The sequence below is a fragment of the Arvicanthis niloticus genome, chromosome 2, assembly GCF_011762505.2.
Source record: "Arvicanthis niloticus isolate mArvNil1 chromosome 2, mArvNil1.pat.X, whole genome shotgun sequence".
Taxonomy (NCBI): domain Eukaryota; kingdom Metazoa; phylum Chordata; class Mammalia; order Rodentia; family Muridae; genus Arvicanthis; species Arvicanthis niloticus.
In genome coordinates this window covers 106,391,787-106,415,930 of record NC_047659.1, presented here as the reverse complement: position 1 = coordinate 106,415,930, position 24,144 = coordinate 106,391,787, and the positions used below count along the sequence as shown (strand labels likewise).

General features: G+C 40.7%; 1 protein-coding gene across 14 annotated transcripts in view; it reads right to left on the bottom strand.

Annotated features, from left to right (window-relative positions):
* The window catches only part of Plcb4 (phospholipase C beta 4), a 355,587-nt gene that overhangs the window by 196,209 nt on the left and 135,234 nt on the right, over positions 1 to 24,144 (bottom strand). For 5 of the 14 annotated variants that reach the window (XM_076929823.1, XM_076929824.1, XM_076929822.1 and 2 more), the window contains one exon: positions 16,199 to 16,256. The exons of the other annotated variants lie outside the window; for them this stretch is intronic. The gene's annotated coding sequence lies outside the window, so the exon portion shown is untranslated. The remainder of the gene's footprint in view (positions 1 to 16,198; positions 16,257 to 24,144) is intronic. 14 annotated transcript variants of the gene reach the window in all.

Here is a 24,144-nt window from a genome sequence, read left to right as displayed (position 1 = left end):
AAAGTCACTCATAGGGTATTGGGAAAGTCCTTTTTCTTTAACAGGTTACCAAGGAGCATTTACTTCCTGGAAAATATACGAAGCTGTTTAGTCTTAATTTGTGCACTTCTCAAAATGTGTATTAAATACACTTCAATAAAGAGATTTTTACACACAGACTAATTAACAAAGAAGCCAAGTCATCCAGGCAACAGAAATATCTGGCCTGGAAACACAGAGGCAATTCTAGCCTGTTAAATTGTCCTTTGAACTCTACTGGGAAGGTAAGTTAATAACAGGATCCAGGCAGCTCATGAAAAATGCCAAAAGCGGTGAATAGGGGTTTAAATTTCATTCCTTCTCAAGAAGAATATGTTCAGGAAGTGAATCTTGCCTAAGCCTTTCTTGCTCAATTCATGAAGTAAACCAGCTGATATTTGTAAAGTGTATTTATGGGATTATTTGTCCAACATCCCATCTGTATATCTCAGAAGACCTCTAACCAAGGCTAAGTGGACCATGTTCACACATAGGATTTGAGATCCACATTATGCCATGTCTTCCATGGGATTTAGTAAGTGGCTCATGCTGCCTGAAATTACTTCTTTGTTCTAGCCTAAGATTTAGATTCCTGCCTGAAATTACTTCTTTGTTCTAGCCTAAAGTCTGATTCCTGCCTGAAGACCACTTCCTTGTCTTTGGCCCATGTCAGATTCTTGCCAAGCAGCCCCAAAAGCTCTCCACCTCTCCCCCATTTTTATTTCATAAACAAGACTGAGCCTTTCTTAGATCATTCTGACAAGAATGCCTTCCTTACCCATCATGGAATATGCATTATCAAAAGCAATGCACTTCTGTCTTATGTTGATAAGGCTCTGTGCAGAATCTTACCTGTCCTTGGCTTGCCAGACTGTTAATAACTCTGTCTGGGGGTATATTTTCAGTTTCAAGCCATGTACTTTGGCTGCCAACATGTTGAACAAAGAGGTAATTTCAGGCAGGAATCTAAATCTTAGGCTAGAACAAGTAAGTAGCCTTCAGACATGAAAATGAGTTTGGGCTAGGACATGGAAGTTGGCTCAGATATTTTGGTCATCCTAATAAGAAACAGTGATCACTGGAGTGTTCGTGGAACTTTGTTTATTGCCTTGCTTGTTCTTTGACTATTTGTGTTTATTGTTTTGCTTGTTCCTTGACTATTTGCATCTATTGTATTGTTAGCTCCTGAACCTAAAACTGACCTCAATACTTGAATGTAATTAAAATGATATAAAAGCAAAAAGGAGGAGGTGGGATGGGATACAGGGTTTCTAGGAAGGGGAAATGGGGAAAGGAGATGACATCTGAAATGTAAATAAATAAAATATCCAATAAAAAAGAAAGAAATGTTTTCTCAGTCAAGGTTCCCTCTTAGAAGACCCTAGTTTGTGTCAAGTTGACAATAAAGTAGTTCCTACAGTCAAAGAGAAAAAAGAAAGAAGAAAGAAAGGAAGAAAGGAAGAAAGGAAGAAAGGAAGAAAGAAAGAAAAGAAAGAAAGAAAGAAAGAAAGAAAGAAAGAAAGAAAGAAAGAAAGCAAGCGGCTCATATTTCTAAGTGCCTATGATACAATATGGACATTCATTGGCTGCTGAAAATTAGGGTTCCCATTTAATAGACAAGTATGTTCTAGAGAAATAGTCAGTTTACCTAATGTACAGCCATGGGAAGCTCAGATACTATCAGATATTTCTGTAATAGGATCAATTTATCACAACATGCACAACCAGAAGGGAAACAAAGGTAAGATTGAGATTGGTAACTTCAGACTCCAATGCTATAATATCCTTCAAACTCTGACACCTGTGCCTATGTGCTCTTGCCTCATGTTGCCTTAACCAGCAATTATACTCACTTTTAAAACTTCATTTGAGTCTTGCAGTGATGCTGCATGCATTAAGTCCCAGCACTTGGGAGGCAGAGACAAATGGATCTCTGAGTCTGAGGCCAGCCTGGTCTACAGAGCAAGTTTAAGGATGACCAGGGACAACACAGAAAACCCCTGATTCTAAAAACAAATAAAAAATGAAAACAAAGAAATTAAAAAAAAAAAAAAACAACCAACCAACCAACCAGATAACAACAGAAACTCACTTGAGTATCTTTTCCCTGCCCAAACACCATTATCTTCTTTAATTAATTGGCTCCATTTCCCTTACTTAACAGGCTTGGGACCAGACATATATCAGAATTCAAATTCTTATTTAGGAATATTTGCATATACATTAGAAAGCTAAGATACTTAAGTCTAAACATAAAATTAATTTATCCGTCATGTACACCTTGTGCACAAAGTTGGAGTGTGAGCATGTATGATATAATTGGACACCAGCATTCTGATTGCAATCTGTCACATAAGGCAGGGTCTGGAATTTCCCAATTACATCATAGCTAGGCTTGAAAAGTTTTAGATTTTGACCCTTTTCAGATTTTAGGTTTCTGTATTAAGTGTGACAACCCTGTACTAACCCCAAGTCCAACAGTGCTGACTCTTACTTGAGATGTGATGTTCTTTCACTGTGCACAAGGGTTCACAGCCCTTTCTTTCTCTGCCTCAGTTGCACTGTTCATGGAGTTACTCTTCCCTTCCTTGCCTCCTTCTCTCCATCATAGCCAATTGCTAATTCTGTACATGTGGCTTTTGGGTTTTTTTTTTTTTTTTGGGGGGGGGTGTTAACTGTTAACTGATTGACTATGGCCATTGAATCAATCTAAGATAGGGGAAATCTCACAGCCACATGAGCAAGCAAGCCTTCATCCCTCACCACGACTTAAAAGGAACACTTAAACATGGTCCACAAACCCATCTTCAGTATGTTCACTCCATTTCCCCAAATGACCTCAACTCCCTTGCCTCTTTCCTGTGTCTGTATGAATAATAGCATTGCCTCTAAACTTCCTTAGAAAGTCAACAGGCACAGACTAGAGTTCTTCACCTTTCTTTTCTCTCAGACTACACTGACCAGAAATCCTTCTTCTTGTCAGTAACTGTAGTGGCTTTCATGTTGTGGGATATAAGGGTTACCTTTTTGGCTGCACCAACCAATGAGCAGTTGACCCAGTGAACTGGACTCTTCTCCTGGAACACTTTGGTGACAGTGATTCTGTTTTCCTAGCTTTTCTCTGTCTCCATCAGTCACCTGCTCTCAATCCTGACCTTTTCTTCAAGCGACCTTTCACTATGTATTTTCTCTTGCTATGTGATCACATGTGGCCCCAACGCATTAAACACTATCTCTATTTCCAGCATCTGCATCTCCATCCCTAGCTCTCCTGTGTCCAACTGCTCCTGATCCCAGGCCCAATTGTTGACATTTCCACTTGCAAACTTAACAAATGCATTAAGCCTCCGAGCTAATGCAGAGTCTCTATTTCAGCAGAGCTAATGCAGCCTCTATTTTCCCTCTAGGCTCCCCAGTCCTCACACATTTCTCAGGCATTCCTCATGTTAGTACCTATGAGCCATCCTGATGCCTCTTTTGCTATTACCTTCCCTGTCCAATTTATCCGATGATTTCAAGTTAGTTCAAAAAACCTGCCTAAACTCTCTCCGTCCTCACTGACAACAGGTTCCTAAATGGATTTTCTGTCTTCATTCCTGTCTTCAGTTCTATAATCCCAATTAATTTACCACTGCAAGGGTGATGTACTAAAATAAAAATCTCATCATGTCTGTCAAGAGAGTTCTTGTTCTTAAAATAAACAAGAAACACCAACAATAAAAAGTAGTTCTTACCCAAGGCTAGCAGGGAACATGAGGTCGGCTACTGCCCAACTTCGACCTCATCAGCCTTGCACTCCCTGTGTCCCTTCCTCTGAGTACTATGATCACACTAAGATGTTCATGTCTACTTATGACCATTGTACATGCTCTTCCCTCTACCTAGAAAATTTTTCCTACCATTCTTTTATACTTGGTTTTTCGTCATCTTGGGTTCAACTTAAAAGAGACCTTCATAGTACAATTGTGTTTGGCCCCAAGTGCAAATCAATCCCCTATATAGGCTGCACTACCCAGTCACCCCAAATGTGTACTTCGAGCCATGCCAGGTAGATGGTGAACATTTAAAACACATTTACAAAATGGAGGAATAAACAATAGATACAAACATAAAAAACAACCATTTATAAAACATTAATAGACAGGAAAATAATTTTCTCTAGGTCAGTATCATTATGCTTAATATTAAGCCATTAAGAAGATGAAATTGAGAGTCACTTCTGGAAAATCAAAATAAAGCTAAACAGATACATTTTATTCATTTTAAGTAGACTATAATTTGGCTAAGAAGTAAACCAAAATATGTTTTCCATTTTAGCACCACCAGCTTTTGACAATATAATCACTGTCTCTTGCACTCTGAGGGCATAAGTGACATCTGGGAATTAACAAACTCTTTGATGTTCAAACAAAAGACATTGTTCTTACTAAGTTACATGCAGCCTTGACAGCAAATAAGCACATGACAAGCCAATTTTCCTCTCAGATTGTTCTTTTAAACAACTAGAGAGTAAACAGTCCAATCTAAAATTTCAGGCTATAAGCAGAGCAGATAGTCCACACAACTAAAGACAGTCTTTCTCTTTTCCTATTCTTTCCTCCTTTTTTTAATATAGTAAAAATTTTAATTTTAGAATGAGATTTTATCAAATAAGTTGGAAAACTTTACACATTATATATGTGATATATTTTATATATGTATATATCACACATATGATATATAGCATATTTATATATGTGATACGTATCATACATTTGATATAAAACATATATTATATATCACATTTATATAACATACACATATTTTCAAATTACCTGCTGCCATACCCACATAATGTTTTCTTTTAATCTCATGTTACAGAAGTTCCCTTTGCTTTTCCTATCCTTATCCACACTGTCTCACGCAGGGCTTGCTCCACACAAAAACAATCAGCTACTTTCAACACTGCTGTCTCCCAGACTCAGATTTGTTTGGTGGAAATGCATAATCTATGAACCACAACCTGACCCTGAAAACTAAACAGTGCATCAAATGTAGAAAATGACTTATTAACTTTAGCAGCTGCCACACCATGGTGGCAGAATGCCTTATAGACAGAAAGCACTTCCGATGCTTCTGTTAAAGAATTCTCCGAATGTGGTTTTAATGGAAAAGATGCTGCCTAAATGATGGGCCATGTCTGCAGTGTGATCAGCCCGAATGATTTTCTTGGGTATTCTTGATTGTTGTTTCTAACACTGCATACTTAATGAAGGAAAGATCCAGCTTAAAAGAGGCTTCTGGAAATCTTCAATATTTATCCTTTTCCACCTCAAATCCCCTTTATTGATCCTGGACACTTTGCACTGCCTGATATAAAGTCTTGTGAGAAGCCTAGGTCCTTCTTTCTAAATGGATGGACACATCTCTATGTGCATGTAAATGTGGATTCTAGATGCTATACTCAATAAAATGCAGCACCATGACCCAGCAATTACAGCCTTGTTCATCAGTTTAATCCCTTAACTACCACCTAATTAAGACACACACACACACACAAAGGGTGGGAAGACTAAGTCTTTTAAATGTGTATTTGTGTGTGGAATATGCCTACATACATTTTCCTGTGTGTGCCCGTATGTGTACAAGTGTGGAGGCCAGACCTTAATGATGTCAGATGTCTTCGATTACCTTCCACTTTAATTTTTCAGACACTGAATGGCTGGCCAGCGAGCTTCATGGATTCTCTTGTCTCCACAATCTCCAGCCCCAGCTCCAAGTTTACAGGGGTAAGCCTCTATTTCCAGCTTTACATGTGTGGTGGGGATCCTAACTAAGGTCCTCATGTTGAACATCAGGCAGTCTGCCCACTAAGCCAGCTCCCCAGCACCCTAGGTGCCTCCTAACTGCATTTCAGCCAGAGGCACAAACATTCCCACTGTCATAATGTCCAGGGGTTACAGCAGTTTCCTTCAGTCTACCAGGAACAATTGCTCAGCTTCCATTACATGAGGACTTAAAGGCGCATCTGGAAATGCTTAAAGAACGGTTACTGTGTAATTCACGGCTTCAAGTTCTTTCAAAAAGGAAAATCTCATATAGTTCCTGCAATGCTCAAAGGAACAAAGCAGAGGTTAAATATTCTGGAAACAAGTGTGACTCATCCTAGCAATTGATTCCAACAAAACCAGCAGCCTTCTTCCTCGCTCTGTGCTCCACAAGTCTGACTTCTTCCTGATTTAATGCCTGTACCACAGCTTGGTTTTACAAAACAGAGGGTTTTTCAAATAGTATTTATGTAAGTGAGGATGACAACTAATATTGCTGGAACATGCACAAGTCACAACAGTATCTAGTTGTCATGGCAAAAGGGAAAGGCACTCTTTTTTTCTAAAAGGCTTCTAGAACAGGGGCTCTTAGATTTCTAATGCACAGCTTAAAACCAGCAGGAAGGAGGTAGCTTTACCTCCAGAAGCACTCACATAGATTTTGTTAAGGTTTCTAGAGAGCAACCCTAAGCAAGGGAGTCTTTTAGACTGCAGCATTGTAATACCCACATGTGCCAGGCAACTGTAGGGCAGCTGCTGCTGTTGCCTGGGGTACAAAGCTATAGCTAAGAGTCAGTAAAGAACAAAATAATGACAGAAACAGAAGCAAGAATAGGCACAAGGAACAAAAACTGCACTATCAAAGCATGTAACTGGGAGATTCACATTTTCAGAGTTCAAAACTACTAAAAAAGATATATTAATCAAAATGGTGTGGTACAGCAAAAGAATAGGAATATAAAACAACAGGGTACAATGGAGAAACCCACTGTGGCTAAGCCCAGTTAGTTCTTGACAGTGATAAAAAGATCAAGGAAGGCTACTCAACGAAGGCCCTGGGACTCCGCAGTCCAAAGCAAATGGATGATGCTGGACCCCTAGTACCTCACATCCACCCAGATGGATCAATGACCTAGATATACACAACCTACCAGTAAATAACCATTCTATGTGGAAGAAAACAGAGAAGAGCTTATAGTAAATTTTCATAATCTTAAGATTCTTACATGGCAACTGTGCAATAGCAGATCCTGAATATGACAGTGAAGAATCAATGAAAAACAAACCTCAGCTTATAAAAATGAAAAAAAAAAAAAAAAACCTTTGTTCACCAAAATGATATTTTCAAAAACATGGGGATAGAACTTGCAAAAGAGAAGAAAGATTCTTCTAGTCACTCTGCCAATGATCAAACACCTAGAACCCCTACACCTAACTCAACCACCAAAGGGCAAACTGACCACTTAAAAGTGGGCAGGGCTGGAAAGGACACTTGTCTAAGAAAGAAACACTTGTCTAAGTAATAGAAACAAGTGAAAGGATGAAGAATATGATTAGGTATGTGGGAATAATGATTAAAAACCAGGACAGGGATGCTGACCTGCCATGCACAAACTCTACAAATCAGTGTATGCCTGAAATCCTAGGACACAGGAAGTAAAGACAGAAGGATTAGAACTTCAAGGCCATTGTAAGCTACACAGTGAGTTTGAGGCCAGATATGATAGAAAAGACCCTGCCTTTAAAATAAAAGAAAAGATTACAACCATGATAGGATGCGGTTTCATACCTCCTTAGATGGCTACACTTTTCAAAAATAAAAAGTAAACATCTGTTATCAAGGACAGCAACTACATTGGAAATTTCATGACTCCTGGCAGAAATGTAAATTAAGTATTCACTTATAAAAAGTACTCTAACACCTCAGAGAGTTAAATGTTTACTTATAATTTCATCTGTAAGTAGATATTTAAAAAAAAAAAAAAACCTGTAAAACAGGGACTTATCTATTACAACAGCCAAAAGATAGAACAGACCATACCTATCAGCAGATGAATAGGCAAATGGTAGCATTCACATCTGATGGACATTTATATATATATGAAGTTCAGGTGCTTGTAAGCATATGAATGAAATCTAAATCATTGTGTCTAACAAAAAAGGGTAGGCACAAAAGATTCCATTTTCATACTACAACGAAGGAAATGTTCAAAGTGGGTAAATTCACATACAAACAAGGCCAACTGTTTCTCTCCGCTCTGATGACTCTCCAGACAAGCCACAAAATATGCAAAGGAAAAAAGCAGATGATGCTCCAGATGTGGAAATCCAAGGTCATTGGTAGTTTCTCTTTTATTTCTATGTGCTTATTTCTATGGTTGCTGGGAAGGGACCAGGACCTATCAAGTGCTTGATGACAGGGGTTTTCCTTGGGAGAGATGAAGGTGTTTGGAACTAGGGAGACATGGCAGTTATGTAAAACTATGATCTGTTCAGATCGAAAGTTAGTTTTTATAATGTGAATTTCACTGAACTGAAAAGAAAGCAGAAAGAAGAAAGGATGAGGCAAAGCAGCCCAGGTTTTCCCAAATGGACCAGCAGAGATAGGCCCCATGGAAGGGTGTGCCCATGCTAATGAATGCAGGAGGACACAAGGAGAAGGAGGGAGTGCATGAAAAGGAGGTGGACTGGAGACAAACATGGTTCTTGTAACTAAGAAAGAGCATCTGTGTGTAACCTAGAGCACAGAAATTCCAGTGTGCAGAGTCCCAGAAGGCAGAGCACCGTCACTGGGACAGAAAGAAGCACCAGGGTGAGGAGAGCAGGTACCCCTTGCTCCTTTGACCCATTTCTTTACAGATGCTTTCCTTGAACAGAAGAAAGGGCAAATAGCTACAGAGGAGGACAAAGGGGAAGCTCATTAGAAATGAGTCTTGAGCCTATCGGATGGCCTAGTTTTATATGAACAACCAGAGGGGTGAAAAAATGGTAAACAAAATGAAGAAACTCAGTATTCACTCTACGGCAGGTCCTACATGTACCATGTCACACCAGTACCACGGAAGATGCTGAAATGAGTGGTACTGTGCACAAGCCAACTGAGGCCCACATTCAGGACCCACATTCTTTTACCAGTTCCTTACAGATTCTCTTCCGGTGACAAGTTAACCATCACTGGTTTCTCAGTAAACTTAATTGCACTAGGAAAGAATGTTTCAGTTCTGGTTTTCCATAGTTTAATAAGAACATGGTCATATGTCCCACTGGGAAAAAAAAAAAGTACTGGATCTCTCCAAATTCCAGAGCACTGTTATGAAACACGTTAGCACTTCATGGATTTCCTATTTGTCACATGGCTACTCTGGTCTAGCTAACTGAATCCTTGCTGCAAAGTCACAAGTTCTTTAGAAGGACCAGGAGATCATGTCACACTGTCACAGAGAGCAACTGGAGTTGTCCTCCAACTGCATCTCTCTGCTCTGATGACATCTGATTCTCCAGACAAGCCACAAAATATGCAAAGGAAGAAAGCAGCTGATGTTACAGGTGTGGAAGTCCAAGGTCATTGGTGGTTTCTCTCCTGGGAGAGTTTATTTCAGTCTGCAGTCCTGAGCAAGCTGGCCCCTCCCACCTGAGGACAGCAAAGAGGGCATCTGCTTTTCTGTTAACTATAGAAAAGCAGGTAAGGGCTTCTCAGTGCAACAGCTTCTACTTGCTTAAGCATTTTCTTGACATGTCCTCCACAGAAAGAAAAGAAAGTACTAGGAAATTCTTTGTTGAATTTCATCTGCTTTTTTTATTTTTTTATTTTATTGCTCTCTCTCTCTCTCTCTCTCTCTCTCTCTCTCTCTCTCTCTCTCTCTGTGTGTGTGTGTGTGTGTGTGTGTGTGTGTGTGTGTGTGTGTATTTGTACTCACTAGAGAGTCAAGGCATTATACAAGTGTTCTATCATTGAGCAACAGCTCCAATCCTAGGTTTTATTTATTTTCATGGTGCTAAATATGAAACCAAGAGCTCATATGTGCCAGGCAAGTGCTCTCCTACTGAACTACATTTTGTTAACTTTTCCTCATATTTTTCAGAAATTCAAAAACAGGTAACATTTCACCTATTGGTAAGCACAGACTTCAGGGTAGAAAAGTTTTGGAATATCCAATTTAAAATGGGGAAGTGTGAGATGGGTAACAGGACAAGAAATTGTTTCTTTGGAATAACAGGCTCCTCCTGGCAAAGTTTTTCTGAAAGGATACACTGAACAACCCCATCCCAGTGACTTCACCAGCATCTCATGGGCATTGACTGAAAGCTGCTTAAGATATCTACCAGCTGTAAGTGCAAGAGCTGAAATTCTACAAGACTTTCCCAGACCCTTCCTGTTTCTTCAAAGCTTGAGAGGAAACTGGAATTTGAATAAATCACAATGTGCACATAGTGTCTTACATGCTTAAGTGAGAGACAGAACAAGCTTAAGCCTGTGCTGCAGTATAAATCTGACATTTTGTTTTCAAATATATCCTTCTATAATTCTGGTTAATGTTTCTCTTCTCCGAGGTTTTATTTTAAAATAAACACAAGTTCTTCTCTAAACAATTCATACACTCTTACAGTGCACAGGTATAGCATGTACCTGCCAACAGAGTCTGTGATGAACATTTTATCCTACCAGCTTTAATGAATATCTAGCCCTTTCATGCATTTCAGAATAATAAGTTCCAGAGCTGAGGGCACTTTACTTAAAGGCTAATACAGTTGGCATTTTAATCATTTCTAGGAGACATAGTGACTTTGCAAAGGTGAGCGGAAGGAGCAAGGGAATGCCTACATTGTACCTAGTGTCAGTCCCTGAAGTGGGAGTGAAGATGACACTTCAGAGGACAAAAAGTCCTGTGAAACCAGAAACACAGAAACTGACACAATGCTGACCTTGGCTCCTGTCAGCAAAAAGTATAATTCGAAGGTCACAGACTGCTTCCTGCCCTTTTCCCTCCATCAGTGAGCCTGTGAAAGGTGGACAAGGAGAATCATCAACTGAACAAGAAGGAGCTTCAGTGGGAAGACAGGGAGAGAAACCCAACCACCGGCTAAAGTGAAGAATTCTGTCTTCTCAACAAGACACATGTGAGTGATACATGTATATCCTTTTGGCAAGAGAACTAAGGAGTGAGAAATTTTGCCACTCCCTTTCATTTTGCCACATTTTCGTGTACTTTCCAACTCCTCAACAAATTATGAAAAGAAGGAAAAGATCTGGGCTGTGTCCACAGCTTGAGAAAACATCTAAAAGTAGAAGGAAGGGAAATGGAAGGTAAATGGAGGAACAGGGTTGACCATTTGAGACCCAAGCAACTTTAGGTTTTGTTAAGGACCACATGGCCTAAGTTAATGGGCAACAGAGGAGTTTCTGTGTGGAACTATGAGTTCTAGAAGAATGTGAGAGCATTCCCAGAGCATGACCAAGGGGGTGAGATGTTGTACAGCACTGCTTCAAAGGGCCCCTGACAGAAGCCATGAGGCATCAGATCCAAGGCCAAGTCATAAAGTGACAGTACCTCTGTCAGCTGGAAAAATCACCCCAGAGCTGAGTCAAACCGAATTCTACAGTTGCTCATGAACAGACAACCCAAGAGGAAAAAAAATAGGCTGTGTGATAAAAGAGATTCTTAGCCAGCCCATGGCTTCCCCAGCCTCCTGCACCAGTGTCAGCAGCTAAGTGTACTGCACAAGGCCCTGGGTACAATCAGGCCCTTCGCAACCATGGACCATAAAAAAGGAGGTATCAAAGAGTTAGTCACTATTGTTATTCCAAGCCCCCCACATTTTGTTATAAAGCAATCAGTAACTGGATCAGAACCCAATAAATTCTGAATTGTGGTGATATCTTACTTTATGAACTAAAAAGCTCCTCAGAATTTGGTCATCCCTTCGCTTTCCTGAATTCGAATGAACACTGCTATTAAATGTGTCTACCCACAAGTATGAAAATCCTTCTAGAATCCTCCACCAACATAAAGCACAAACATATGTTTTCAGCCCCAAAATACTGTTAGTATTTTTATATGCAACTCGCATTCTATCAAAAATTAATCCTAGAATATTACCACTCCCAACGGTACCTGCAAAATCCACTTGACAGCTCTTGCCTGTCAAGCTCTCAAACACTCTGGTTCAGCTCACTTCAGCTGGACAGCAGCATTGCCTGACTCTTTTACTGAATGGGGTTCCAAGCTGGGAGAGTCGCCAGCACTGGCAAACAGTTTTATTAAAAGTAGTAAAGCCTTTTACTAGAGGTTTCTATACCACTGTGAAGCTGTACTGTGCATATTGGTCCGCTAAAACCAAATGTTACTTTCTGAACTCTTAAAATATTCCTATTCTGAGCTGAGATTTGTTATTAAAACAAAAAAAAAAGTAGGGTTGGGAAGATGGCTCAATTGATAACGTGCTTGCTTTGCAAACCCAAGGATCTGAGTTCAACCCCTAGAAACTATATAAAAATGTGGCACTGGTGGAATACATTTGGAATCCCCAACACTAGGTAGACCAAGACAGATGGAGCAAACAATAGGTTCTGTGAGAGACCTTGTCCCTCAGGAAACATGGATAGCAGCATACCTAGGTTGTCCTCTGGGCTGCACATGCATATACATAAAAGTGTAAGTGCACTTGCATAAAAGTTCATGTGTGTGTGTGAAAACAAGCACACACACACACACACACACACACACACACACGATATACAGTTGACTTTATACTGATTAAATGTCAAATGATAATAATTTGGATATGTTAGGTTAAATGTATCATTCATCTTAATTTACCATGTCAGTCATTCCAGCAGTCGGCTTTGACTGCTATGCTTGGCTTCTTTTCCTTACTAAGACTAGAAAATTAAGCATTTTATATTGGCATGCATTGCTCACCTGGGCAGCACTGACCTCAGAGCTCAGGTGGACAAAAATAAACTTTTGTGTCACTTTAAAACTGAAGGTGCCCCAGGAAATGAGTGTGGTTCTTTAAAACATTTGTGAGAACGTTTTCAAAGGATGAATAAAAGAGATAAGAACAAGAGATAATTAAGTCAGGCTGGGGATGTTGGCTTAGTGATAGAATGATGGTGGTGGTGAAGGTGGTGGTGGTGGTGGAGGTGGTGGTGGTGGTGGTGGTGGTGGTGGTGGAGGTGGTGGTGGTGGTGGTGGTGGTGGAGATCGTGGTGATGGTGGTGATGGAGATAGAGGTGAAGGAGGTGGAGGAGGTAGAGGTAGAGGGGGTGGTGGTGAAGGTGGTGGTGGAAGTGGTGGTGGAGGTGGTGGAGGTGGTGGTGGAGGTAGTGATGGAGGTGGTGGAGGTGGTGATGGAGGTGGTGGAGGTGGTGGTAGAGGTGGTAATAGTGGTGGTGGTGATGGTGGTGGAGGTAGTGGTGGTGGAGGTGGTAATAGTGGTGGGGGGGTGGTGGAGGTGGTAGTGGTGGTGGTGGTGGTAATAGTGGCGGCGGCGGTGGTGGTGGTGGTAATAGTAGTGGTGGTGGTGGAGGTGGTGGTGGAGATGGTGGTGGAGGTGGTGGAGGTGGTGGTGGAGGTGGTGGTGGTGGAGGTGATGGTGGTGGAGGTAGTAATATGAAACTGGAACTTGTTTCTGGAAAGAATGGTTTTCAATCATAAACCCACATGGTATATTTATCTCTGTTTTCATAGCACTAAAGTCATGACTCATGGCAATAATGATTTAAGGAATTTGAAATATTAAATTACCCTAATTTTGATTGCTGCTAGTTGAAAATTATCCATGTGTCTTTCAACACTGCAATCATTTGAGGACTTAGGGATTTGAAGAGATAGTATACTACATTCTCAAGGGAAAAAATGAATTTCATATAATTTCTGAAAGTGCTTAACTTTCACTGGGAAAGAATGGAAGAGATGAAGAACATGATTAAAACTTTTTAAGTGGAGTCTTCTTCTACCACTGGAGCATCGTCCCTTGCAGTGGCAGACAGCAGGAATGCTGCCTACAGCCAAAGGCTCATGGGAAAGGGAGACACCCAGCTCAGTGTCTCTAGTCAAGCAGCATCTCCTAAGCACTGACTGGACTGAGGAACTCAGAGCCCCCACCCTACTTCCCTATCTGGCTGGACAGGCATCTCGCTAGGCCTCCACTCAACAGTGTCTGCTGAGCAACCTGATTAACAAAAGACTCCTGTAGACATATTCAATTTCCCTACGCTGTTGTTGTGATTTGCAATATTTTAGTGATTTTCTGAACTAAAATCCCACAGGAAAGAAGTTTACCAAATTTTATTTTATCATTGTGTTCAGTGTGTAATTTTTTTAAATATGTATGGGATTTTGTCTACATGTTTGTCTGAGTACCACTCATGTGCCTGGTCCCTCCAGTGGTCAGAAGAGGGCTTCAGTTCCCGTGGACCTGAAGTTACAGACAGCTGTGAGTTGCATGGGGTTGCTGGGAATTGTACTCAGGATCCTCAGAAAGAGCAGTCAGCATTCGTAACCACTGGGCAATCTCTCCAAGCCCAAACTGTATCTAGTTTTAATTCTTAAAATGTATTGACTAACACTAGTAATAAGCTAAGTTCACTGTAGCATAAACAAGCACAATTTTAAACACACCACCACAAGAACTAAAATGCACTGTGCATTGTAGGCAGAAAGGAGACTAAGAAACATTTGGATTTGTGTGCTGCCTGAAACACTCACTTGTTGAAACCATAGGACCTAAAGCAAAATCCCAAAACAAAACCAGCAATGCTCAGATTCCAGGTCCTAGATGCTTTCTCCTATATCATATACAAAGAATTGGATTTCATTCCATATTTTTTAAGGAATCATAAGTCATAGGATCTAACTACTAAATGGTGCTTAAGTGAGACCAAATGCTTTTATTTTTAGGAGCTCCTTGGGGTGGGGGAGGGTAGGATATGAAAGAACTCTGTTTAGACATGAGGGCAAGAGTAACACAAAGACATCAGCCAGCAACCAGGTAGCCAAATCCAATCAGGCATTACAAAGATGGGGAAGGAAGAAGCCCCACAGGATGCCAATTGTTCTAAATAAGGCTTAAGGCCACCAAGTCTCTCTCATCAAAAGCCAGGACTTATACCATGTACCACAAAAGCATTTCTCCTTGAATTTAGACTATGCAACAAACCAATCCTACATTCTGGTGCTGCTGTGACTCCTGACACTAGTATCTATGTTTATGAAACACGGATGACTTCATCAATACAATATATTATAAAACTAATAAAATGACTCATTTGTGGATAATGTAACTATGGGATAATATAAGTAAGTATGGGGAAAGTGGACAATCCAGAAGGATATAATGAAAACAGGGCAGAAAGCAAATGATGTATCTATCTACACTGATTCAAAGTCTCTAAAATTATTCAGCATCCTTAACTGGACAGTGCCTATGAAGACAAGCTTATGAGTCACCCTTCTGGGGGTGGTAAAATATAGTACACTGGACTAAAAATAGGTAGGAACATACAATAATAAATCTACTTTCTTGATCGTCTGATATCATTAAAGACTGGCCATTTGGAGACGGGTTGGGTTATGCAATTCTTTCTTGCCCTCACAGAGAGGCCGGAAGACAATCAGCCAGGGTCAGTGTCAGGAGATATTGATGCACCTGGCATGGGGAGCAGTGTCTTTAAGAAGAATGATATGAGAAGCCCTGTACTCAGCTATCATGAAGAGCAGGGAAGTCACTGGTCACTGGGAATCACTGACAAATGGCTTCCTGCCTCTTCAAGGAAGAAAGGGCAGACAGTGCAATCTTGTAAGAGCAATTATAAAACAGCGGTTTGATGAAGGGATATGAAGGACGTAGTCTCTCATCTTTGGCTGGGATCTGGTGCTACCGTAAAGCTCTGACTAGTGTACATTTGGAAGGAAAGCAAACCGGCCATACAGAGATAGTTCTGATTGTTTGAGCACTTCATGAAGGATTTATGGGAAAGTTAGACAGGTATGGAAGGAATTGCCTGTAGTTACTCCAGAAGGCAGATGCCTCAAAATAAAGGTTTCTCACGGATGAGCAGAGCTGTGATTCCTCATGAAGGTGGGAATCTGCTAAACAAAACCTGTACCAGTCTTAAACCATTACAAAACTTATTGCTCAGAGACACCAAATGCTCTCTAAGGCCAAGCAGCACTGCCACAATCAGCAAGAATACAATGAGTAAGAGGCTGGTGGCTGGCTGAGTCAACAGCAGAACTAGTGAGATGACGCTCAGAAAACCCCAGGGATTCTGCCTGCCTCTCCACCACACCTAGGAAAACAGTCATGCAGCACCTCTAACAGACACTGCATGCAGATTCTTCCCCAGGGGTTACAAGGTAGATACTCACCAGGCAGCTGGGAACAGCAACAAGGGATATCTACCTGATCAAACCCTGTGCACAGTCCCTGCAAAGAAAGCAAACAGGAGCAGACAAGCAAAAGTCAGTGTGAAGTCGTTTCAGAGTTCTTGTGTACATAGCATTCATTGATTTCAGAATCGAAATCTATTATGTATCTCTTAAGGCACATCAGGAGGCAGGAGGATATATTAAATTACTAATGACGAAGATTTACACAATAAAGGTTACAAGTCATCAAACTAGAGACATCTACTGCTACAAGTTACATGGTTTACACATGCTCTACAACAGTGCTATCTCCCACCAAACACTTAACTTAGTAATTACGTAGCAGTTGAACGACAAGGTTATCTAAGATCTTCGGAAATAATTGGACAGTCTTTTCCTGGTTAATTAGAAAATGACCTTGGATGACTTGTAACTTCAAGAACTCTTTTAAATGTCCTTAAATGAACTGTCACTTGAAGAAATATTTCCAGGCAGTAAAGTGCTGAACAGAACAGATTCACAATCGAATTGTATTAGTAGATTTACAGTGAATTGCAACTATAAGCAAAGAAATGTTGTTCTCCTGTGTTTCCATATTTTCTTTAATAATAGGCTGTTTGCATTAAACCTGGGTTTGGTATTCAAGTTTTGGTTTGGCTAAGTTTAATATTAAGTCCTTTCTAAGTCATAGCAGAAAAAAGTTCCAGGAAGAATCAAAAGTAGGAAACCCACTGGCACATGGAGAGCAGATAGAGATATGAAGACAGGTGATCAAGAACTGAAAAACAGTGTCTTTGACAGTTTGAATTTGATATATCGTGACCACCAGCTTCAGTGGATGGAGTGTTTAAAGCATGACAGGAAGGGACATCCACAGGCCTGTTTCAAGAAACAGAAATATGAATCTAGAGGAACAATTACGAATATAAATTCACAGGCCACAGGATTCATTTCAGGAAAGTGGAGCAGTGTGGTGCACCTGTGACGCTGCTGTGTTGTAATGAACTTATGCTGGTCTGTGTGCAAGCACCTGGAGGTGAACATTATCTGAAGCTATGACAGGACTCTAAACTTGAAACAGTGGAATGGAAAGGAAAGTAAAGAAAGGAGAGGGAGAAAAAGACAGAGGAAGGTGAGCCTTTAGTATGAAACCTAATATTTAGCTACTGTATGTTATTTTTACCAGAAGACACACCACTTTCAAAGATGAAATTAGGATTAAATATGAAATTCATCTGAAACTATACACAGAAAAATTTCATTTGAGTATAATGTACAGAATTTGAGAATTTATTAATTTAGTGATATTCATTAGAAGCCAGACTAAGCATCAATCTAATTGTGATTGTGCTGGCTAGTTTTATGTCACCTTTAATGAGTCAACTTGAATAAATCCAGTCAAAAAATTATTTTTGTTTAGAATAAGGGAGAGGAAAACTCAACTGAGAAAATACCTCTACCAGATCAGCCCATGGGAAAGCCTGTGGTACATTTTCTTGACTGATAGGTGATGTGGAAGAAGCCAGCTCACTGCGAACGAGCGGTGCCACCCTGGGCAGGTAGGCACTCTGCGTGCTCTGAGAAAGCAGGCCCAGCAGGACACACACAGCAACATGTGCAGTACTCTTCCATCTGCTCTGCAGCAGTTCTTGCCTTGAGTTCCTGCACAGCTCTGATGAACTGCAGTGTAGAAGTGTAACAAAACACACGCTCCCCCCCCCCCCGCCCCAAGTTGCTTATGGTCATGGTGCTTCCTTGCAGCAATGGGAACCCTAACTAAAACAAAGATCAAGAACCCACACATCTGAAATGATGTGCTATGACTGTTACTATTTTAATAAGAGGAATAAGAGATGTTCAGGTATCCCACAGATGCCAGGCTCTAGAGAACACTGAAGGTGCTCAATCATAGGTACCCTGACCAGGGCTCATTATGACGGTGCTATCTCCCTTGTGGAACTTAATGTATTCTTTATATTACATGAGACTTGTAGCTGTATATGAACATGAGACTGCAGCTGACAGGAAGATGAGGGTTACGTGTGTACTTTAAACCATCATCAACATCCCTTCCACTTAGCACAGGCCCTGGCACATAATAGGAGTTTATAAAAACACAGGTGAGTGGAAGAAATAATTATGTGGTCCACCCAGAGCTAAGACATTAAATTTCTTAACTCTCTTGTGCTTGTTGGAGACATGAAACAAGTCTAAGTCCTAAGAAGCTCATGGAACATTTGTCCTGCCAGATCTACTGTTTCATAACCAAAGGCTTTCGGACTACACGTGTATTTTTCCCATCTTTTCTCTGTTTCCCCTACGCCGAAGCATGGGGCTACAGCATGTGGGGAAACCAGTGTCTGCACACCTTACATGACCAGCTCATCACAAACCATCCCATACTGGCATAGCAGGACAATGCTGTCTGCTGCGGGTGAGGGGCCCACCTCCCAGCTTTTATATGCAGATGTTAAAATCTGGGCACTGAAGGGCTAAATGTGGTCTCTAGGAAAGGAAGTGCCCTTAATGTGATGGAAACCCTGGGAAGGAATGTCAGGAATATCTGTCTACCTTCTATCTGGGCTTCAACCTTTCAAGAAAGAAATCTGTTTTCCTGCAAGGTAAAGGGGAATTTAATAGTTAAATAAAATGCCCAAATCCCAATACTGTACTAATTCTAATGAAACAAAACCTGCTCTACATCAGCCACTCAATGAGAAGAGACAATTGACTCAATAAATGTCATAAGAACAAGCAGAATCCCAGGCAAAGCAAGAAAGCTGGCTCACCACTTCACACAACATGCCAGACATGAAGTCTACAGCCACAAAGCTACAGCACCTTCCTACTGTTTACCTCCAACCTGGACCCTTCTGCCTAAGCCCCCTTCATCACGGAAGCCTGGAGTTAGGGATCTCTATACATATGCCTCTTCAGCAAGGCTCAAGAGTGGGAAAGGAAGAGAAGGCCTCTACCTTCCCACTCTGCCTATCCTGTTGGTACCGTGCAGTGAACTCCTGCCCAGAGAGCTCTCTAGAATTCCATCTGTCCCTCCGTAAGGCTAAAACTGCCCGTCTGAGAAAACATTCTAAATGTGGCAAAGAAGTGTAATGGCCTCTTCATCTGCCATTGGCTGTGGATAACCACACTGAAGTACAAGCCTGGGGATTCTCCACAGGAGCTGTGGGACTTATTTCAGGGATGCTTTTCCTTTGAAACTCGAAGTGATGGTAATAGCTTTGTAATTAGCAACATAGAGTGTTTTGCCAGGCTCCCTTGATGTATTCATACTCTGTAGCTTCTTAACAAATTGCCATAAATGCAGTTACTTAAAAGACATTTATGAGCTCCTGTTGTGGTCAGTCAGAAGTTGGTCCACTGTTACAGGGCTATGTGTTTGGTGTCTTACAAAGTTGAAATCCAGGTTCCTTCCTTTCTAGAGGCCTTGATCAATAATCTGTACACACACCTGTGTGTGTGTATGTGTGTGTGTGTGTAAGGGGGGGAGGGAGGGGGGAAGCAAATGGGGGTTAGAATTATGCCATTGCATTTAGTTCCTGTCATACATCTGCCATCTATGCACCTCAGGCTATGATAGAAATGATGTCACAAGAAAAGCTAACTAGATGTCTTAGTTAGGCTTACTATTGCTATTATGAAACACTATGGCCAAAAAGCAACTTGAGGGGAGGTGGGTATTTTGACACCATTCCACATAACAGTTCATCATCGCTTTTAAGCACTGAACCACCTCTCCCAATTTTGCTCCATACAGATCCTCTTCCATTGTGCTCAGGATGAATTGATAAATTGTGAACAAATGAGAAGACAGCAAAACCTGGTCCTAAAGGTAGAAAAAGCCACTAGTTCCTTTACTATTAGAGAGAAGATTATGAACCTCCTCACTGTGAAGAGAAAGAATACTCTCAGTTCAGTAATCTCAAATCCCTTTCCATTAATCAGACACAGTCTCAGTGAGGACAGCATGGCTGCTGGAACCCAGACACTGCAGGAGCTTAGATGCCACAGACCCCAAGGAATCCCATCAAGCTCAGAGGCTTAGAGTTGGTAGTACCGAGTAGCTGCAGGAGCTGTGAAGGGGAGCACAACATTGAATCAGGACATCTACATTCAAGCTGGATATGCTATAGGCGACTCATCCTTCCCCCCTCCCGATATGCTAGGTAAGTCTGTGTGTCAGGTAGCATCTACCCAGACAGTAACTGAGGACCATTAGCACCCAGAGGTCCTCTGCACACAAGTAGTAAGAGCTAGAACTCTACCTTGGTTGGGTATCTTAATTTTCTACTATTCAATTTCAGTTCCTGTCTTATTAGCTATTAGCAGAAATCATAGAAACACTAATTTATTTTGTCAGAGAAACTTCTCTTTCATCTGATGTAATGTGGTATTGTTTTTGGTGGCTTTTATTTTTACAGGGTCTCAGGCTACATCATTTGACTTAAAATACCATTCAAAGCAGCTACAACATTCATATATGTCTGAGATGGCATATAAATGAAACATTCCTGGCTTCCTGTGATCCTCAGTGAACCCCATAGAAGATTCCAGCAGGCTCTCAGTGTCAGAAGCTGGATGCTTGCCAACACAGGTAATTATTCTCTGCCTACCTAATTTCCCCAGGCAATTTTAATTGAAAATAGTATTATCTTTTATCCGTAACTGCATTCTAATCTGCTCTGAAGCGTCCCTGTGTCCTGCTTCTTGTTTCCACCACAAGCTCACTGAGCTGATCTCTTTTTGAAGCTTAAGTTGAAAAAAAGTTTTTTAAGTTCCCAATGGGGAAAAAAAATCTAAGATATATGTGAGCCATTTAATTAGACTCAAATGATTCTGCTGAATACCACTGACAGATGGTATGAAGTATCCTTTCCTGCCGTCTAACCTTATGAAGTTTCTTTTGTGGACAGAAACCTAAAGCTTTTCTTACTGAATGAAACACACACACACACACACACACACACACACACACACACACCTCCTACAGGCTGGAAAAAGAGAATGGTAAGGACACAGGTATGATCCCATTCTCTGTTTTGTTAAGTTTCTATTCATTTCCAAATAACCTGCTTTAACAATTAGCAAAGCCAAAACATAGTACTTTACAGAGTCCATCATCAATCATTGGGACATCATTGGAAATGCAATAAAAATATGCATTTTTTTTTGGTGATTTCTAATCACAATACTCTGAAACTAATGCTGTCCAACAGACACGGGGAAAACCACAAATGCATGTCACATGTGCAAAGTTAAGCTTTCCAACATTGCCATTACAAATACACCAAGAAGACAGACTACTACTCAGGGTTAAAACAAAGAACCGTTGACTGACAAGTAGGACGGAGTTAAAGGAGTGTTACAAGAGAAGCTAACCACAAAAAGATACACATTACATAATTCCATATGTATGACACACTTGAAGTGATTATCCAGATGGAGCACAAATCAGTGATTCTTCTTGAGTCAGAGATGAGAAAGGGAAACAGTCATTAACCCTAGGAAATGATGGCACAGGAGACGTACACAATGGCAGTCCTCGGGATTTTGTCTGTGGTGGTGCCCTATGGATCTGCATAAGTAATTAAGCTATAATAAATATACATGTAACATTATGAAATCTGATAAGTTCAATCAGTTATATCAATTCACAATGGTGCTGCTGTTATGTGTGGTTTTTACCAATGGGGGAAAACTAGAAAAGACTAGGATAAAAGCTAAGACAAAAGCTTCATGTTGAAGCACTTGCTTTGTAAAGGCCAAAGTTACCCTACCCTGTAAGCATCCGCTGCCTAAGGATCAATGCTTCTGGAGATGCTGGAGGCTATTGTTTATGGGAGATAGCAAAGCTACAGGTTTTTGCTCCTCTAAACAAGTTTGACCCAACTGCACTGGATGTGCTTGATCACATGAAGGCTGAAGGTAGATAGGCAGGAGACATGCTAGAATAGATGCTTACCCCTAACTGACCTGACTGGAAATACCTTGTAGGTTTGCCTTTTTAAGTCCCAGCACAATGTGTCGCCATTTTCTGGGAACCTAGGAATTGACCTGGCCAGAGTCCATCATCCTGGCCAGTATTTAATTAAAGCTTGCTTTCAATTTTGGCTAAAAAATGGTACAACTGGTCTTTTTCTCACATTTTTCAGGTTTAACAGCTTACCATGACCAAGCCCTAGGATCAAACTCCAACAATGCAAAACAACAAAGGTTAAATAAAGTAAGTTTAATTTCTAGAAAATATTTTATTTAACACACTAACTTCCAAATACTGTCGTATAATTAATGCACATGTAACTGATGCAAAAAATGAAGAAAGTTTGTTGTTTCTCTTGGATTCCAAGGCTTTGAGGTCTACTGTGGACTTTGCATGGCCATCTCTCAATTCAAATTAGCCACCTTTGGAGTAGTCAAATGGTCACATGGGACTTGGCTTCCAGGACTGAGCAGCACAGCACCCATTCTTCAAATCCCTTCAGTGGTACAGCATCTGCACTGTGACATATCTTTTTTTCTGGAAGTCTTTTGCAAAAACGCTTCATAAATGAAAGTCTTAGATACTGGACAGTCACCAGAAAATCCGAAGCTGCCTACAGAGAATAGCACTAGTAACATCAGCTTCAATCTGTCCTGGACTGTAGTTTCGATGCTGCATTTGTTTTGTTTGGAAACTGATTTCTAGTCTGGCTAGAAACAACACACAAGTAGAGTTGCAGGAACTATGGTGTGTTAGCTGTGCTTGAACACTAAGATTTTTAACCCTCGGGGCCTCTTTGATTCATTCTGTCAGGCCTTCTGCCTTGCTCTCCCATTTCTCTCTGGTGACTGAGGCAGGAATTCCTAACACAAGAGAGCCTTGTGTACTTGCTGTGTCAGCCTCGGAATTGACACTGTCATGAGGGAAGAAAAAACAAGTGATGGAGTACATGACAGAAGCTCTGAAAAATATATAGAATTAGGCCAAACCTCCTGGAAGCTGAGAAGCAAAACAAGAAACAACCAGGTCTGAGCAGAAGCTGCAGGGCTCAATCTCAGAAGAGGAAACTACTCACCATCCCCTCCCACCTCCTTGCAAGCAAAAATAAAGAGAAAACACTATTCCAAAACAAAGCCTGGGGGAGTAGAAAGAGAATGGGTTTGGGAGTGAGAATGAGCTATCTTTGAGAATACAAGTCAATTAACCTCCCTGAACCTAGTTTCCATGTTTGCAAAGCAGCAAAATTATCTACCAAACTCACTGTTGTAAAGTGAAATGAGATTGTACACAAGGCAGGCCTATCGCAAGCCTGAGGCCTCAAGTAGCTGTTCAGTTATGGTCCTCCCCCACTCCTTTATTTCTGCGGTCAAATCACTAAGAGAATAGAGAAAACAATCTGTGCAAATTAAAGAATAGGAACATGAGAAATGCAAGGGCCTACTGCTCCAGAAAAATGCCAAAAAACCAAAAACCTGTTTCATTTCAATGTGTTATAAGTCCCCTCTAACATGCTGCTGGGAAAGTAGATTTTATGATCAATCTAAGTTTACAGATTCTTCAGAGAGGTGTAGAGAGAAAGCACATGAGACACATGAGATATGTGATCCAATGATCTAGAAACATAGAATACAAAATCATGACCTCAAGAAGCTCTACCTACATAATCTTCACAAGCATAAAATGTTATCTTTCATCTTGAAAAACAAAATACAACAAACAAACAAACAATCCAACCAACCAAAGGGACAGCTTTTGAGGGCCTAAAGATCTCCAGATATTTAAATTTGGTATATGATTTATTTTGCTTTGCTTTGCTTTGCTTTTTTGTCACACACAACTCCTCAACCATCTGTTCCAAGAGAAAGTATACCAAGAGCAGGCCCACAGGATCCCAATGATAATTTGTTTTTCTGATGTACTTGACTACTGTAAACTCCTCAAAGCCAAG